The sequence below is a fragment of the Schistocerca nitens genome, chromosome 7 (genome assembly GCF_023898315.1).
Source record: "Schistocerca nitens isolate TAMUIC-IGC-003100 chromosome 7, iqSchNite1.1, whole genome shotgun sequence".
Classification (NCBI taxonomy): Eukaryota; Metazoa; Arthropoda; class Insecta; order Orthoptera; family Acrididae; genus Schistocerca; species Schistocerca nitens.
In genome coordinates, this window is record NC_064620.1 from 581,892,735 (window position 1) to 581,911,824 (window position 19,090).

The window sequence follows — 19,090 nt, forward strand, 5'->3', positions numbered from 1 at the left end:
TCACGCCCCAACATCGTGTAGCCCGCCTCCAGTGGTGTCGCGACAGGCGTGAATGGAGGGACGAATGGAGACGTGTCGTCTTCAGCGATGAGAGTCGCTTCTGCCTTGGTGCCAATGATGGTCGTATGCGTGTTTGGCGCCGTGCAGGTGAGCGCCACAATCAGGACTGCATACGACCGAGGCACACAGGGCCAACACCCGGCATCATGGTGTGGGGAGCGATCTCCTACACTGGCCGTACACCACTGGTGATCGTCGAGGGGACACTGAATAGTGCACTGTACATCCAAACCGTCATCGAACCCATCGTTCTACCATTCATAGACCGGCAAGGGAACTTGCTGTTCCAACAGGACAATGCACGTCCGCATGTATCCCGTGCCACCCAACGTGCTCTAGAAGGTGTAAGTCAACTACCCTGGCCAGCAAGATCTCCGGATCTGTCCCCCATTGAGCATGTTTGGGACTGGATGAAGCGTCGTCTCACGCGGTCTGCACGTCCAGCACGAACGCTGGTCCAACTGAGGCGTCAGGTGGAAATGGCATGGCAAGCCGTTCCACAGGACTACATCCAGCATCTCTACGATCGTCTCCATGGGAGAATAGCAGCCTGCATTGCTGCGAAAGGTGGATATACACTGTACTAGTGCCGACATTGTGCATGCTCTGTTGCCTGTGTCTATGTGCCTGTGGTTCTGTCAGTGTGATCATGTGATGTATCTGACCCCAGGAATGTGTCAATAAAGTTTCCCCTTCCTGGGACAATGAATTCACGGTGTTCTTATTTCAATTTCCAGGAGTGTAGTAGATTTCTCTTAGCCAGAAATGCCCTTTATGCCTTTGCTTTTGATGTCCTCCTTGCCTCATCCGTCATTGGTTATTTTGCTGCCTACGGAACAGAATTCCTTAACTTCGCCTACTTCGGGACCATTAATCCTGATGTTAAGTTTCTCGCTGTTCTCAGTTCTGCTACTTCTCATTAGTTCCGTCTTCCTTCGATTTGCTCTCAATCCGTTTTCTGTACACGTTAGATTGTTCATTCCATTCATCATATAATGTAATTCTTCTTCACTTTCACTCAGAACAGCAATGTCATCAGCGAATCGTATCATTGATAGCCTTTCTCCTCAGGCTGTCTTTTATTTGCATCATTGCATCTTCGATGTACAGATTGAACAATAGGGGGGAAAGATCACGTCCCTGTCTTACACCCTTTTTAATCCGAGCACTTCGTTCTCAGTCGATCACTCTTATTATTCCGTCTTGGCTCTTGCACATATTTTATATTACTCATCTCACCGTGTAGCTTACCCCTATTTTTTTCAAAATTTCGAACATTTTCGAACGCTTTTCCCAGATCAGCAAATCCTACAAACGTGCATTGATTTTTCTTTGGTTTTGCCTCTCTGCTGTCTTTACCTTTCCTAAAGCCAAGCTGATCGTCATCTAACACATCCTCAATTGTGGGTGGGAATCATAAAACAAAGACTTTTTGTTGCAGCAAGATGTTTTCGCGAAATTTCAATCAGCAGGTATCTCCTCCTAGTGCCAGATATTTTGTTGACTTCCACCCACGTAGGGAGGAACGGGTATCGTAAAAGAAATAAGAGAGATCAGAGCCAGTACGGCAAGATTTACGCGTCTGTTTTCCCCACGGGATATTCGACAGTGGGACGATCAAGATATAGTCAAAAAGTGTTTCCGCGAACCAGCCGCCAAACAGTTATGTGTTATGAAATGATAATTAAATGGACACCCTAGCTGCAAACAGGCGTTGATGTACTTCATTAGGGACATGTTGAAAATGTGTGCCCCGACCGGGACTCGAACCCGGGATCTCCTGCTTACATGGCAGACGCTCTATCCATCTGAGCCACCGCGGGCACAGAGGATAGTGCGTCTGCAGGGACTTATCCCTTGCACGCTCCCCGTGAGATCCACATTCCCAACATGTCCACACCACTACATTCTTAGTGCGCCTAATAGACGTTTGCCCATCATACTCATTACTCGTGGCAGATTAATCTGCCAAGTCCCGTACGAGTTCAGGCATAGCGTGTGCGTTCGCACAAGAAGGTCAATGGCCGGGAAGCCATATTTTAACTATATATGACGGTAGTATCTGTTCCCGAAAGAACAGTTACCGTGGATGACCATGCAGCTTTGCTAGAAATGAAATGATAATTAAATGGACACCCTAGCTGCAAACAGGCGTCGATGTACTTCATTAGGGACATGTTGAAAATGTGTGCCCCGACCGGGACTCGAACCCGGGATCTCCTGCTTACATGGCAGACGCTCTATCCATCTGAGCCACCGCGGGCACAGAGGATAGTGCGCCTGCAGGGACTTATCCCTTGCACGCTCCCCGTGAGATCCACATTCCCAACATGTCCACACAACATGTTAATGAAGTACATCAACGCCTGTTTGCAGCTAGGGTGTCCATTTAATTATCATTTCATTTCTAGCAAAGCTGCATGGTCATCCACGGTAACTGTTCTTTCGGGAACAGATACTACCGTCATATATAGTTATGTGTTAATTGCAGAGTACTCTTATAGACGTACATGCACAGCCTTGTGCAACTCTGATGGCTTTTGTAGGCGTGTGCCCAGTTCCCGTTCACAACGAGGTAAATTCCACAGTTCGTGTGTGACTCCTGTCACTCGGCGCGTACACCGCCTTGGCCAGTTTGTTAGTGGGTGTCCACGGGCGGCGCAGTTTATGTGAGGTGGCGTCAGTGTCGATGCGCGCCCCTGTCATCCCACCGTAAACCTTTCCGCAAGTGCGCGGTGAGCAAGTATACTGCTGTTGGTCTGAGTGGCCTCTGCGCTTCCTTTGTTGACCCAAAGTTCTCGCTGATCCACTTCGTCGGTTCTTACAGGGTGTTTCAAAAATGACCGGTATATTTGAAACGGCAATAAAAACTAAACGAGCAGCGATAGAAGTACACCGTTTGTTGCAATATGCTTGGGACAACAGTACATTTTCGGGCAGACAAACTTTCGAAATTACAGTAGTTACAATTTTCAACAACAGATGGCGCTGCGGTCTGGGAAACTCTATAGTACGATATTTTCCACATATCCACCATGCGTAGCAATAATATGGCGTAGTCTCTGAATGAAATTACCCGAAACCTTTGACAACGTGTCTGGCGGAATGGCTTCACATGCAGATGAGATGTACTGCTTCAGCTGTTCAATTGTTTCTGGATTCTGGCGGTACACCTGGTCTTTCAACTGTCCCCACAGAAAGAAGTCACAGGGGTTCATGTCTGGTGAATAGGGAGGCCAATCCACGCCGCCTCCTGTATGTTTCGGATAGCCCAAAGCAATCACACGATCATCGAAATATTCATTCAGGAAATTAAAGACGTCGGCCGTGCGATGTGGCCGGGCACCATCTTGCATAAACCACGAGGTGTTCGCAGTGTCGTCTAAGGCATTTTGTACCGCCACAAATTCACGAAGAATGTCCAGACAGCGTGATGCAGTAATCGTTTCGGATCTGAAAAATGGGCCAATGATTCCTTTGGAAGAAATGGCGGCCCAGACCAATACTTTTTGAGGATGCAGGGACGATGAGACTGCAACATGGGGCTTTTCGGTTCCCCATATGCGCCAGTTCTGTTTATTGACGAAGCCGTCCAGGTAAAAATAAGCTTCGTCAGAAAAACCAAATGCTGCCCACATGCATATCGCCGTCATCAATCCTGTGCACTATATCGTTAGCGAATGTCTCTCGTGCAGCAATGGTAGCGGCGCTGAGGGGTTGCCGCGTTTGAATTTTGTATGGATAGAGGTGTAAACTCTGGCGCATGAGACGATACGTGGACGTTGGCGTCATTTGGACCGCAGCTGCAACACGGCGAACGGAAACCCGAGGCCGCTGGTGGATCACCTGCTGCACTAGCTGCGCGTTGCCCTCTGTGGTTGCCGTACGCGGTCGCCCTACCTTTCCAGCACGTTCATCCGTCACGTTCCCAGTCCGTTGAAATTTTTCAAACAGATCCTTTATTGTATCGCTTTTCGGTCCTTTGGTTACATTAAACCTCCGTTGAAAACTTCGTCTTGTTGCAACAACACTGTGTTCTAGGCGGTGGAATTCCAACACCAGAAAAATCCTCTGTTCTAAGGAATAAACCATGTTGTCTACAGCACACTTGCACGTTGTGAACAGCACACGCGTACAGCAGAAAGACGACGTACAGAATGGCGCACCCACAGACTGCGTTGTCTTCTATATCTTTCACATCACTTGCAGCGCCATCTGTTGTTGAATATTGTAACTACTGTAATTTCGAAAGTTTGTCCGCCTGAAAATGTACTGTTGTCCCAAGCATATTGCAACAAACGGTGTATTTATATCGCTGCTCGTTTAGTTTTTATTGCCGTTTCAAATATACCGGTCATTTTTGAAACACCCTGTATATTGTCGGGTAAACTATGAAACAAGCGTCAGCGAAATTACCTGGTGGATGGCACAGTGTGCAGTACATCAAGAACTGGCTGTGAGAGACTCAACGATTCGGTGACTGATTTGTGTGCGTCATCAGTTGGATTACGTTTCCGTGTCCGAAAATCTCATTGGAAGTAACTTTATAAGCTGTATACGAGGGTAGTTCAGTAAGTAATGCCCCGCATTTTTTTCTCAGAACATATTAATTGTTAAACTTCAGAATTTGACGAGAACATACATTAAAATACCTTGTCCATGTCGTATTTTTCTGCGTAGTCTGCATCACATTCTATGACCGTATGCCAACGTTGCGGAAGAGCATCTGTTTCCTGCTGGTAAAAGCTCTTGTCCTGTAGGGGTAACACACTCTGGTTATCTTCAAAGTGTGTTCCCTGTAGAGAATCTTTAAGCGGTCTAAAGAGATGGAAGTCTGAGGGTGTCAGGTCTGGACTGTTGGTTGGATGAGGCAATGATGTCCAACCCAATTTGACGATGTGTTCCCGGGATCTCAGACATGTGTGTGCATTATCGTGTTAGAGCAATATTTCTGCTGGATTCTTGAACGATCAAACACATCGGAGACAGTTGAGTTTATTCAGAGTCTTCACGTATGCCTCTGAATTGATGGTTGATCCTCTTGGCATCACATTCACGAGATTAACGCCATCACAGCCGCAGAAGACTGTCTCAGTGACTTTTCCGGCAGAGGGGGTTGTCTTGAATTTCTTCTTCTGTGGCGACTGAGGATGATGTCACTCCATAGACTGCCTTTTTGTTTCCAGGACAAAGTGGTGCACCAACGATCTGTGTCAGAAAGGCCTCTCCGTCGGTCTCAAAACGCTCCAACAATTCAGATGAAATGGTCTTTCTTTGAATCTTGTGGTCCGATGTGAGCTTTCGTGGAACCCTCGTGAGCGCTTCTTTGGATATCCGAGAGTCTCGGTCCTTGGAGACGCATTTCGAATGCTGACCGACAACTGTAGAGCCAATTGACGAGTTGTGACGGGCCGGGAGGCACGAATTTTTGTATCCGGCCTGGAAGGCGGCGCGTGGGTCTGCTCCTGTAAACTGAAGGGTAGGACGAATGGAGGAAGTCAGTAGGAGCAGGAAATGGTAAAATCCTTCGGCACTGGTGGTAGATTTCACAAGTTTAATATAGTCAGAATTAGGATTACATTAGGCTTACTTAACTTTGGCTGAGATGAGCACGTAGGTGCGAAGTCGTACACGTATCAACGATAACACCTACTAGTACACTCCTGGAAATGGAAAAAAGAACACATTGACAACGGTGTGTCAGACCCACCATACTTGCTCCGGACACTGCGAGAGGGCTGTACAAGCAATGATCACACTCACGGCACAGCGGACACACCAGGAACCGCGGTGTTGGCCGTCGAATGGCGCTAGCTGCGCAGCATTTGTGCACCGCCGCCGTCAGTGTCAGCCAGTTTGCCGTGGCATACGGAGCTCCATCGCAGTCTTTAACACTGGTAGCATGCCGCGACAGCGTGGACGTGAACCTATGTGCAGTTGACGGACTTTGAGCGAGGGCGTATAGTGGGCATGCGGGAGGCTGGGTGGACGTACCGCCGAATTGCTCAACACGTGGGGCGTGAGGTCTCCACAGTACATCGATGTTGTCGCCAGTGGTCGGCGGAAGGTGCACGTGCCCGTCGACCTGGGACCGGACCGCAGCGACGCACTGATGCACGCCAAGACCGTAGGATCCTACGCAGTGCCGTAGGGGACCGCACCGCCACTTCCCAGAAAATTAGGGACACAGTTGCTCCTGGGGTATCGGGGAGGACCATTCGCAACCGTCTCCATGAAGCTGGGCTACGGTCCCGCACACCGTTAGGCCGTCTTCCGCTCACGCCCCAACATCGTGCAGCCCGCCTCCAGTGGTGTCGCGACAGGCGTGAATGGAGGGACGAATGGAGACGTGTCGTCTTCAGCGATGAGAGTCGCTTCTGCCTTGGTGCCAATGATGGTCGTATGCGTGTTTGGCGCCGTGCAGGTGAGCGCCACAATCAGGACTGCATACGACCGAGGCACACAGGGCCAACACCCAGCATCATGGTGTGGGGAGCGACCTCCTACACTGGCCGTACACCACTGGTGATCGTCGAGGGGACACTGAATAGTGCACGGCACATCCAAACCGTCATCGAACCCATCGTTCTACCATTCCTAGACCGGCAAGGGAACTTGCTGTTCCAACAGGACAATGCACGTCCGCATGTATCCCGTGCCACCCAACGTGCTCTAGAAGGTGTAAGTCAACTACCCTGGCCAGCAAGATCTCCGGATCTGTCCCCCATTGAGCATGTTTGGGACTGGATGAAGCGTCGTCTCACGCGGTCTGCACGTCCAGCACGAACGCTGGTCCAACTGAGGCGCCAGGTGGAAATGGCATGGCAAGCCGTTCCACAGGACTACATCCAGCATCTCTACGATCGTCTCCATGGGAGAATAGCAGCCTGCATTGCTGCGAAAGGTGGATATACACTGTACTAGTGCCGACATTGTGCATGCTCTGTTGCCTGTGTCTATGTGCCTGTGGTTCTGTCAGTGTGATCATGTGATGTATCTGACCCCAGGAATGTGTCAATAAAGTTTCCCCTTCCTGGGACAATGAATTCACGGTGTTCTTATTTCAATTTTCAGGAGTGTAGTTACAAAGGCAAATCTATAGTGGCTCGTCCACTATGAAATAGAAACAATGTTGCTTGGTCGTCTCCGCGGAATCAAATGGGTAGAATGGGGAGCGGCGCTCGTAGAGCTGCACAGCGCCGGCTAGAGGTCGCTGTCGTCGGTGTCGTAGTGCCAACCTAGCAGAGCGCACCTACTTTGTGGCATCGCAGCTATCGACACCACACGAATAATGGCATCCGCACGATTCAACATGTCTGGAGCAGTGGCTGTGAGAGAACGTCTCGAGCGTGGCTGATCATGGAGCTCTGTTTCTGCACTTCCTGAGGCTGTAACTTTCTTTACCCATCGCCGAACTGTACCCGTACCAACCGCAGCATCGCCATACACTGCCCACAAACTTTTATGGATGTCCGCCACGGTTTCTTTTCCTGCTCACAAGAATTCAATAACAGCACGCTGCTTGTAACGTGAGCCGTATGTAGACGCCATTTTGACGCTCTACTACTGCTATGTCATCTGCCAGAACGGTTCGAAAATTCACTGGCGCACAGAACAAACATCAAATGTGAAGCACCAACAAGGACGTTTGACTATGTACATTAATGGCTTTTAAAACAATTTGAGGCATTACTTACTGAACAACGCTCGTACTTACGTTTTATAATGATATAAAATGTTGTTGTTGTTGTGGTCTTCAGTCCTGAGACTGGTTTGATGCAGCTCTCCATGCTACTCTATCCTGTGCAAGCTTCTTCATCTCCCAATACCTACTGCAGCCTACATCCTTCTGAATCTGCTTAGTGTATTAATCTCTTGGTCTCCCTCTACGATTTTTACCCTCCACGTTGCCCTCCAGTACTAAATTGGTGATCCCTTGATGCCTCAGAACATGTCCTACCAACCGGTCCCTTCTTCTAGTCAAGTTGTGCCACAAACTCCTCTTCTCCCCAATTCTATTCAATATCTCCTCATTAGTTATGTTATCTACCCATCTAATCTTCAGCATTCTTCTGTAGCACCACATTTCGAAAGCTTCTATTCTCTTCTTGTCCAAACTATTTATCGTCCATGTTTCACTTCCATACGTGGCTACACTCCATACAAATACTTTCAGAAACGACTTCCTGACACTTAAATCAATACTCAATGTTAACAAATTTCTCTTCTTCAGAAACGCTTTCTTTGCCATTGCCAGTCTACATTTTATAACCTCTCTATTTCGACGATCATCAGTTATTTTGCTCCCCAAATAGCGAAACTCCTTTACTACTTTAAGTGTCTCATTTCCTAATCCAAATCCCTCAGCGTTACCCGACATAATTCGACTACATTTCATTATCCTCGTTTTGCTTTTGATTGATGTTCATCTTATATCCTCCTTTCAAGACACTGTCCATTCCGTTCAACTACTCTTCCGAGTCCTTTGCTGTCTGTGACAGAATTACAATGTCATCGGCGAAACTCAAACTTTTATTTCCTCTCCATGGGTTTTAATACCTACTCCGAACTTTTCTTTTGTTTCCTTTACTGCTTGCTCAATATACAGATTGAATAACATCGGGGAGAGGCTACAACCCTGCCTCACTCCCTTCCCAACCGCTGCTTCCCTTTCATGTCCCTCGACTCTTATAACTGTCATCTGGTTTGTGTACAAATTGTAAATAGCCTTTCGCTCCCTGTATTTTAAAATACTGCAGAAAAAAAGGTAATTTTTGTAACTGCTACTCTGGAGGTTACGATTCCTAGTACGAATTCCACAGCTAATACGCAATTCTATGCCAGCATTATCAATATCTTCTTGAACTTATTTTATTCACGTGTTATCATAAATACACTTACGCACACACACACACACACGCACACACGCACGCACACGAACACGCACACGCTCGCGCACGTGGACGAACAGCACCAGGGAGTCCCCGTAACGAAGTCATCCACTCACGTTTTCCTGCACACACTCCTGGCCCCGCACTTCCCCTCCTGTCTGCCTTACCACAACAACCGCTGCTGCCCTCTACTGTTCCATGATGCCTCAGTTAACATAACAGCAGGATCAAGTGCAGTGGACAGAAGGCTGTAGTAGCAAGGTTAAATGCAGTGAACAACAAAGTTATGACATGAAGTTGACTGCGAACTTTTGAAAGAAGCTGAGTGGAGAAGTTGTTACACAAGACCCAATGGACACACTTAAAGCACAGAAGACATAAAAAGAAGCAGTAAATCACAAGCTTTTTTTTTTCTTTGTAGGCCACGTAAACTTCCTAATGTAATTACTGTAAACGCGTTTCGTAAAAAGTAGCATATATTCTACTAAATTATGGATGTGAAAGTACGAGGGCAGTTCAGTAAGTAATGCAACACATTTTTTTTCTGAAACAGGGATTGTTTTATTTAGCATTGAAATACACCAGGTTATTCCCCAATCTTTTAGCTACACAACACTATTTTTCAACGTAATCTCCATTCAATGCTACGGCCTTACGCCACCTTGAAATGAGGTCCTGTATGCCCGCACGGTACCATTCCACTAGTCGATGTCGGAGCCAACGTCGTACTGCATCAATAACTTCTTCATCATCCGCGTAGTGCGTCCCACGGATTGCGTCCTTCGTTGGGCCAAACATATGGAAATCCGACGGTGCGAGATCGGGGCTGTAGGGTGCATGAGGAAGAACAGTCCACTGAAGTTTTGTGAGCTCCTCTCGGGTGCGAAGACTTGTGTGAGGACTTGCGTTGTCATGAAGAAGGAGAAGTTCGTTCAGATTTTTGTGCCTACGAACACGCTGAAGTCGTTTCTTCAATTTCTGAAGAGTAGCACAATACACTTCAGAGTTGATCGTTTGACCATGGGGAAGGACATCGAACAGAATAACCCCTTCAGCGTCCCAGAAGACTGTAACCATTACTTTACCGGCTGAGGGTATGGCTTTAAACTTTTTCTTGGTAGGGGAGTGGGTGTGGCGCCACTCCATTGATTGCCGTTTTGTTTCAGGTTCGAAGTGATGAACCCATGTTTCATCGCCTGTAACAATCTTTGACAAGAAATTGTCACCCTCAGCCACATGACGCGCAAGCAGTTCCGCACAGATGGTTCTCCTTTGCTCTTTATGGTGTTCGGTTAGACAACGAGGGACCCAGCGGGAACAAACCTTTGAATATCCCAACTGGTGAACAATTGTGACAGCACTACCAACAGAGATGTCAAGTTGAGCACTGAGTTGTTTGATGGTGATCCGTCGATCATCTCGAACGAGTGTGTTCGCACGCTCCGCCATTGCAGGAGTCACAGCTGTGCACGGCCGGCCCGCACGCGGGAGATCAGACAGTCTTGCTTGACCTTGCGGCGATGATGACACACGCTTTGCCCAACGACTCACCGTGCTTTTGTCCACTGCCAGATCACCGTAGACATTCTGCAAGCGCCTATGAATATCTGAGATGCCCTGGTTTTCCGCCAAAATAAACTCGATCACTGCCCGTTGTTTGCAACGCACATCCATTACAGACGCCATTTTAACAGCTCCGTACAGCGCTGCCACCTGTCGGAAGTCAATGAAACTGTACGAGACGAAGCGGGAATGTTTGAAAATATTCCACAAGAAATTTCCGGTTTTTTCAACCAAAATTGGCCGAGAAAAAAAATGTGTTGCATTACTTATTGAACTGCCCTCGTATCAATAAAGAAAAATCACTGAAATTATGAATGTCAATCTACGTAACATGATGAACACTTCCTAATATTTGGAAGGATACTAAGATATTGAGACGAACGAGGAAGATAGAGAAACACAGAGAAGCGAGTGTGAATCACGCAGACATGTTGACTGCGCTGGCGTACGCTGGCGCCAGCACACCATGCGGTATGGGTTGTGAGAGTATCGACGGAGGCCAACGACAAGACTCGCTGGAAACGCGCCGCCAACGCCCTCTCAGCCACCAGTATATAGGATCGCCGCTGCGGACCGGAGGGCCAGTCAGTCAGTTAGGTAGTTCCAATTTAGCCAGTTAGTTCGAGCCTGTTACTCCAGTTAGTTCAAGTCTGTACGCCAGGAGTTCCAGTGTGTCACCAATACGGAGCCACAGACTTAGCCTCCAGCACAGAGATAGGCAGCACATAGCGACCTTATAGTCAACATAGCGGACTTCTACTTCAACAGCACTGAAGCTACGTGGACTGTAGAGAAGAGAACTTATACCACAGCACATGGAAACTTACAGTTAAGTAGCTCTTTGTTTATGAATACAGAACGCAGTTATTAATTGCGTGCAGTTTGTGTTACAGAGCGAGGATACCGGCCACCAACCGATCTCCACTCTTTGCTTCCCGTGGCAGAGCTCTACAGAGACAATGAGACGACACAAATGCAGATAAAGAGAATGCAACATTAACTACTTTGTAGGCCCTAGAATATCGAAGGAAAGTTGCAGACATGGTGGAGAAGTTGCGGAGGAGACTTCGGCTTTATAGAAGATGGGTCACAACAAAGCATTGTAGGTGTGATGAAGGATAAGAGTGAGGCAATATCCTCGTTCGGCCGGTTAGCAGTAATGGTGGCCATAGTCTACTGTGAGCTTTCAGATAAATGTTAAGTAGGTGGGATTTCTCTGTTAATTTACAGTCAAGGTTTAGTCTCTGGAACTGTTTTAATTAATAGGTTGGAATGATTGTAAACGGTTTGTCAGTACTCACGGGGACGACGTGTGTGTGATTCGTACTATAGTTAGAGAATTTGTCTCAAAAAGTCGCTGATTGTACCTGAAGATACATTAGTGAAAATGAACTGGAGACTGTGCTGATATTTCTGGAGTGGCAAGGGTTAGTGATGTACTGTGGGAGGTGAAGAGGGTGAGGTGGTTCAAGAATATTCGTGTACAAAAGAGGAGAAAGACAGAGCGTAGAGCACGGTTCCAGGGAGATGCGAGTTGCAGGAACAATTAGCATGGATAGAGGTGATTAAGAATGGCGACTGGGTAGAAACGATGCAGTCAGATGGATGTTGTTGGCTTGTCTACATGCCTGGGCGCAAAGCGAAAAGCTGTACATAGTTACAGGCTGGCTTCCTTGCGCTCAAGGAACACAAGAATGGCGGGTTGCAATAGCTAGTATGATAGTAGATTGATGGGCCTCCATAGAATATCTAGGAAGTTCAGGTGTCAAGACTGCGTGCAGCTATTAACGTGTAAAGCGGAGTTGGTTCGATGATGTACACTCCTGGAAATGGAAAAAAGAACACATTGACACCGGTGTGTCAGACCCACCATACTTGCTCCGGACACTGCGAGAGGGCTGTACAAGCAATGATCACACGCACGGCACAGCGGACACACCAGGAACCGCGGTGTTGGCCGTCGAATGGCGCTAGCTGCGCAGCATTTGTGCACCGCCGCCGTCAGTGTCAGCCAGTTTGCCGTGGCATACGGAGCTCCATCGCAGTCTTTAACACTGGTAGCATGCCGCGACAGCGTGGACGTGAACCGTATGTGCAGTTGACGGACTTTGAGCGAGGGCGTATAGTGGGCATGCGGGAGGCCGGGTGGACGTACCGCCGAATTGCTCAACACGTGGGGCGTGAGGTCTCCACAGTACATCGATGTTGTCGCCAGTGGTCGGCGGAAGGTGCACGTGCCCGTCGACCTGGGACCGGAGCGCAGCGACGCACGGATGCACGCCAAGACCGTAGGATCCTACGCAGTGCCGTAGAGGACCGCACCGCCACTTCCCAGCAAATTAGGGACACTGTTGCTCCTGGGGTATCGGCGAGGACCATTCGCAACCGTCTCCATGAAGCTGGGCTACGGTCCCGCTCACCGTTAGGCCGTCTTCCGCTCACGCCCCAACATCGTGCAGCCCGCCTCCAGTGGTGTCGCGACAGGCGTGAATGGAGGGACGAATGGAGACGTGTCGTCTTCAGCGATGAGAGTCGCTTCTGCCTTGGTGCCAATGATGGTCGTATGCGTGTTTGGCGCCGTGCAGGTGAGCGCCACAATCAGGACTGCATACGACCGAGGCACACAGGGCCAACACCCGGCATCATGGTGTGGGGAGCGATCTCCTACACTGGCCGTACACCACTGGTGATCGTCGAGGGAACACTGAATAGTGCACGGTACATCCAAACCGTCATCGAACCCATCGTTCAACCATTCCTAGACCGGCAAGGGAACTTGCTGTTCCAACAGGACAATGCACGTCCGCATGTATCCCGTGCCACCCAACGTGCTCTAGAAGGTGTAAGTCAACTACCCTGGCCAGCAAGATCTCCGGATCTGTCCCCCATTGAGCATGTTTGGGACTGGATGAAGCGTCGTCTCACGCGGTCTGCACGTCCAGCACGAACGCTGGTCCAACGGAGGCGCCAGGTGGAAATGGCATGGCAAGCCGTTCCACAGGACTACATCCAGCATCTCTACGATCGTCTCCATGGGAGAATAGCAGCCTGCATTGCTGCGAAAGGTGGATATACACTGTACTAGTGCCGACATTGTGCATGCTCTGTTGCCTGTGTCTATGTGCCTGTGGTTCTGTCAGTGTGATCATGTGATGTATCTGACCCCAGGAATGTGTCAATAAAGTTTCCCCTTCCTGGGACAATGAATTCACGGTGTTCTTATTTCAATTTCCAGGAGTGTATTTGAGAAGTGTATGCGAGGCAGCTCAGAAGAACGCTTTCGAGGAGCCAGACGGGGAAGCAGCCCTGCATTCTCACTTGCTTCCACCATTCGACTGCCTTTTGTCTGTGTTACTGGCCGTCCGAAATATATTCCCGTATTAGTAGACATCATTGACGGGCTTGCTGAGTTGTGTGCATACAGATGAGACATCCACATTCTATGCAAGAAGAGTCCAGAAAATCCTAAACTGAAGTTGTAACTAAAAAAAATGCAAACAAAAGTGTACTGTGTCGAAAAAACACCAGTAGTATTATACACTATTAACCAACTGCTTAACAGAAAATCTGTATAGCGTTCTCCATCGGTCTGGCCTCTCTGGCCTATGTTGTTTAAAGTGACAAACTTACAATATTTTGTCTACTTATGATGTGAACGACTTTTGAAGTCTAAATACAATTAAAATAATTTTAATTTATTTAAGGAACACATTTTAAAAAACACAATTTTTATACTTTTACTGATGGCTTTTATTCTTATTGCAAATAGCAGAATGTTCCGAGCATACAGGTTTGATGCACTTCTAACATGTAATTTGACTTTTTCTATCGTTCTCCTCTACACAATATGCACATCTTCTTTTCTTAGTTGGTGTTTTCACTGCGATTCCTGGATACAGCGCTACTGTGCTAAGAGCAGCAGGTTTTGCTATCGCGAAATAGGGGAGGGTTTAGGATGGACACTATTAAAAATTGTGGTGTTTTTAGTTGTGGTGGAAATCTTCTCACGAAATTTCAATCGCCAACTTTCTCCTCAGAATGCAGAAATATTTGGTCGACGCCGACCTACATAGGCAGAAACGATCATCATAATAAAATAAGGGAAATCAGAGCTCGCACAGAAAGGTACAAGTGTTCGTCTTTTCTGCGTGGAATAAAAGAGAATTATTGTGAAGGTGGTTTGATGAACCCTCTACCAGGCACTTAAGTGCGATTTGCAGAGTAGATGTGGACGTGGATATAAAGAATTTATTGATTTCATCACCCCTGATAGTTGCTTTTCCAAATTGACGATGAAAGTCCGACGTCTCATTTTTATGCAAATTATGTATGCATTCATTACACTTACATTAATCATGTTGAAGAGAACCACCAATGGCTAGACCCTTGTTTTAACTCTTCACACTGTAGCATGGCGTCTTCTGGTCCACGGTGCCAATGGCGACTTTTATGGCACTGTCTGTCATTATAACATCAGGCTTCTTCACTTGTGATGATGACACCGGTGGTTGGTCCTGAAGAGAGCTGAGGAGGATAACAACTTTGTTGTTCTTAGCGACGTAAGAGGCTATCATCATTTCTGGTTGAAAGCCAACAGGTCCTTTAGGTGTAATAAAATCGGCAGGCAGTTCATCCTTGTTTTCTCTGGTAGTATCGACTATTGTCACATCTTTTGACAGCAAATTAATGAGCTGAATCGAGAGATGTAAAAAAATTATCATAGGTGACATTACGTCCATGGTTTTCAAGTTCGGTCACTAGGGTTTTCACAACATTGTCTCTAATTTGTACGGCTCTGGTTTCTTCCTTCTTCCCCAAATACACTTTCATCTTCCAGCAATTGCTTGTTGCACTATCACAAATTACTCAGAACTTTATTCCGCACCTACCTGGTTTTGATGGGCTGTACTGTCGAAGTGGACAGCGACCTCAGAATGTGACCGACTGTTCATCCACGAACATGCACCATCCTGAGATGTAGGTGTTTCTTATTTCCCACATTTCAAAAACATCTCTGATTGGTTCCAATTTGTCACTTGACCTACGATCACGCCGCGCTGCTGCACTGTCAAAGCGCAACACCCTCACAATAGCATGGATGCGATTGCGAGACATAATTTAATCGAACTGTGGTCGGTGATTCTCGACGCACCAGAGCTGATTGATAACTTCATTTCTTGACTTGCAAACTCCAGTCAGGATCAGACACCAAGAAGCATTTTCATTTCATCCATATCTATATCCACTCAGTCCTCGTGAACGATTATATATTCCTTGTTGGTCGGCACACACATTGTCAATCAGGGGTACACGAAAGAACAAATTAAAACAGGGTTCTTCATTTTCACAGTTCGTAATCGAATAACTTGTAGGCCGTGGTCTTCTTTCAATACATCCTTTTTCCACCACTACCAGAGATTCCGGCTTGAGGAGCTGTATCCCATATTTCATTCCCATTACGAGAAAACAGTAACTCACCCTCAACAGAATTTGCACTAAATTGTTCTTCCCCATCTTCGTAAAGGAATTCTTCACGATCATCATCTTCGCGTCATTCTGAGTTTTCAGCGACATCTACCTCATTATCTTCTTCAGTGGAAGATTCACATTCACTAGGTGGGTTTTCAGAATCATAAGACTGCGCCAAAAATTCCCTTATCTACTCATGTGATAGCCCTCATCTCCGTAACATTTTCAGTTTGTAGTACAGATAACTGTTATGAAATAAAGCATTAAATTGGTGGCTGTTGAGTACTGAAAGAATAAGTCAGAGTCAAAAGTGGCAAATGTTGTAACAAAAACTGCGCAGACAGACATCTGGTTGTTGAAAAATTGCTACTAACCACACGGTCCTGCGAGCCCGTACGTGAGGAAATGTGTACCAATACTTTAACACAAATCCATAGGCACATTTTTATAATCTTTTCCAATATTATGACTGACTTGACAAATTAGTAAAAGTCATAGAATTTCATTAAAATAAAAATGGTTCAAATGGCTCTGAGTAGTATGGGACTTAATTTCTGCGGTCATCAGTCCCCTAGAACTTAGAACTACTTAAACCTAACTAACCTAAGAACATCACACACATCCATGCCCGAGGCAGTATTCGAACCTGTGACCATTTAAATAAAATCTATAGATACTAATACAGAAAATATTAAACATCGCGGAAGGGCCTCTAGGCCCAGTGATAGGTAAGGGGTTAATAAGCTACTTACAGAGCAGTTAGTGACGCCATGTACGTACAAATGAAAAATCTGACGAATATTGTTCTAGAAATATCAGTATGCTGAAAATGAAAACCGATTTCACTGATACTTCAATGAGTCCGCGAGTCAATCTCGTCGCCAAAGATTACGTAATCGTACTCACCAGAGGTGTACAATTCCGCTCAGAGCACGTCACAATTACGGCTGGCTGTAAAATATCGATACATCGATACTTCTCATAGGAAAGTTGATGATGTATATTGGCGATATTCTCCGCTGATTTATCAATATATCGATGCCAGTTGACATTATCTAATGACAACGTTTTCATTTTATATTTTTTCACAATTTTCGGTAAATATTTTAAGTTGTTCTTTTGCAATCGTAGTAGAACATAATTTACTTTCACTGTGTGAAGGAGTCTTAGTATTTTTTGAGCTTTCGTCACGTCCAATGTTTCTCTTTTACTGCGTGAAACAAGCGTAAGGGGCACAAACGAGGAAGTGCGATTCCATTTGGGGGGTAGCGTTGTGAATGGAATAACAAGATTTCTGACGTGAAGAAATAGCACTCGAGTAGCGCTTAAAAAGCAATTTTTAACGCAGATAGTGTGCTATTTTTTCTCATCGGCATTCTTCAAAAACAGTTGCTGACAATTATGAACAAAAATTAAATGACAAGATTGGTCTTTGCGTTGGGTGGAGACATGTGAGGGGAAATGCTGTCGTTATCACGACTTTGGAGATCGGCGCTGCCAACAGAAACTGCAACGTTGGGCTTCACCACGCAGTTTTGACACTACAGCTACTAGGTTGCTAGCGTTGGCAGAAATGAAAAAGCAGAGAAGTCGACAAGACGTGTTCCGGACAAATCGATATGTGATGAAACTAGACGATGCACCCTTCGGACACCTTCTATTGTGCCACTTACATGGAATTACCATTGTTAGCCAGTTTCCTTTCAATTCTTGCTCTAAGGGCGATAGGTAGACTGATAGCCTGTTGATGTACAGAATATCTAATAACAATTCAATAAATATACAGCTCTAAAAGCGCAGTATATTTACAATGTGCAGCTGATATTTTTATAGGCAGGTACGTCTATATAGCGACACTATTTTTCTATAAATCGAGAGCAGATAATGATAGTACTTTGAATATCGATATGTTGCATTCACAATATTTTTAACAATATCGACAATCCTAGTCACAACTCAGACATTCCTGTCATGCTCACTCTTCTCAGCGGAAACACGACACCACCTCTTTTTTATACATTTCTCTTTCCTCTAGATGGAGAGAGCTGTCCGAATAATGACCGATGGAATGTCAGCGGCTTTTCAAACACCAGGCGTTCTGGTAACGGGGCAGAGAAAGTCTCGATTGGGAACATTCGGGATGGGATTTCCTCTTTCAGTATTTTCCTTATACACGGAGAGCTCCGGTAAACCGTGGCCAGAACGGGAGGTGGGAACTATTGTTAAATTTTAAATGTGAACTTTTCGGTTAGGCTTTACCGTAGTTATTATTGACATCAAATCAGACAACAAATTTACTGGTACTGTTTATTTATCTCCACGACGCGTTTCAAAGGTTTAATCCTTTATCATCAGGTGGATTTGCATTTGTTAGTATGACATGTGTGTGTTGTCTTGTGTTACGATTTTTTGGAGGAACTTACGGCACAGTCTAGTGGAGGAACAAAACACTATTTCAGAAAATGGTTTCGGGTTTTCTGTCAAAAAGGTAATCGTAAATCTAAAGGCAAAAATAAAATAAGTAAAACAGAGTACCTCCAGTGGTCACAGGTTCCTTTCACTGTCGTAACACATCAGATGTATACTGTCATATTTTGAAACAAATATGGAGACTGGAAGCTATTAGGCGCATGATCATATAGCAGAAGAGAAACATTATCGCAAAGTGCAAAGTATATATATCATAACATTTTTACAGAATAAATTTCAAAGGATTTTGGAGATCTTTGTTTTGGGGTGTTGAGTACGTGCGTTGGAATAAGTATTTCAGGTGGTGTACAAATCCGATTTTGTCAAGTTTATATAGTTTAAACTTGACAAAATCGGATTTATACACCACCTGAAATACTTATTCCAGTGCATGTATTCAACACCTCAAAACAAGGATCTTTTTGCCAAAAAACCCAAAACCATTTTCTGAAATAGTGTTTTGTTTCTCCACAGGACAGTGCCGTAAGATGCTCCAAAGAATCGCAACACAACACACACGCACACACACACACACACACACACACACACGTCACACTAACAAATATAAATCCACCTGATGATGGAGGTTTAAAACTTTTAAATGCGTCATGGAGATAAATAAACACTGACTGGTAACA

The 19,090-nt window shown here is 46.0% G+C and overlaps 2 non-coding genes across 2 annotated transcripts; both read right to left on the reverse strand.

Moving 5' to 3' along the window:
* Nucleotides 1-1,809: 1,809 nt before the first annotated feature.
* On the reverse strand, nt 1,810-1,884 carry Trnat-ugu (transfer RNA threonine (anticodon UGU)). The gene has a single exon. It is a non-coding gene; the product is annotated as a tRNA-Thr (tRNA).
* A 365-nt stretch (nt 1,885-2,249) lies between these two features.
* On the reverse strand, nt 2,250-2,324 carry Trnat-ugu (transfer RNA threonine (anticodon UGU)). Its single transcript has one exon. It is a non-coding gene; the product is annotated as a tRNA-Thr (tRNA).
* Between the last annotated feature and the right edge of the window lie 16,766 nt (nt 2,325-19,090).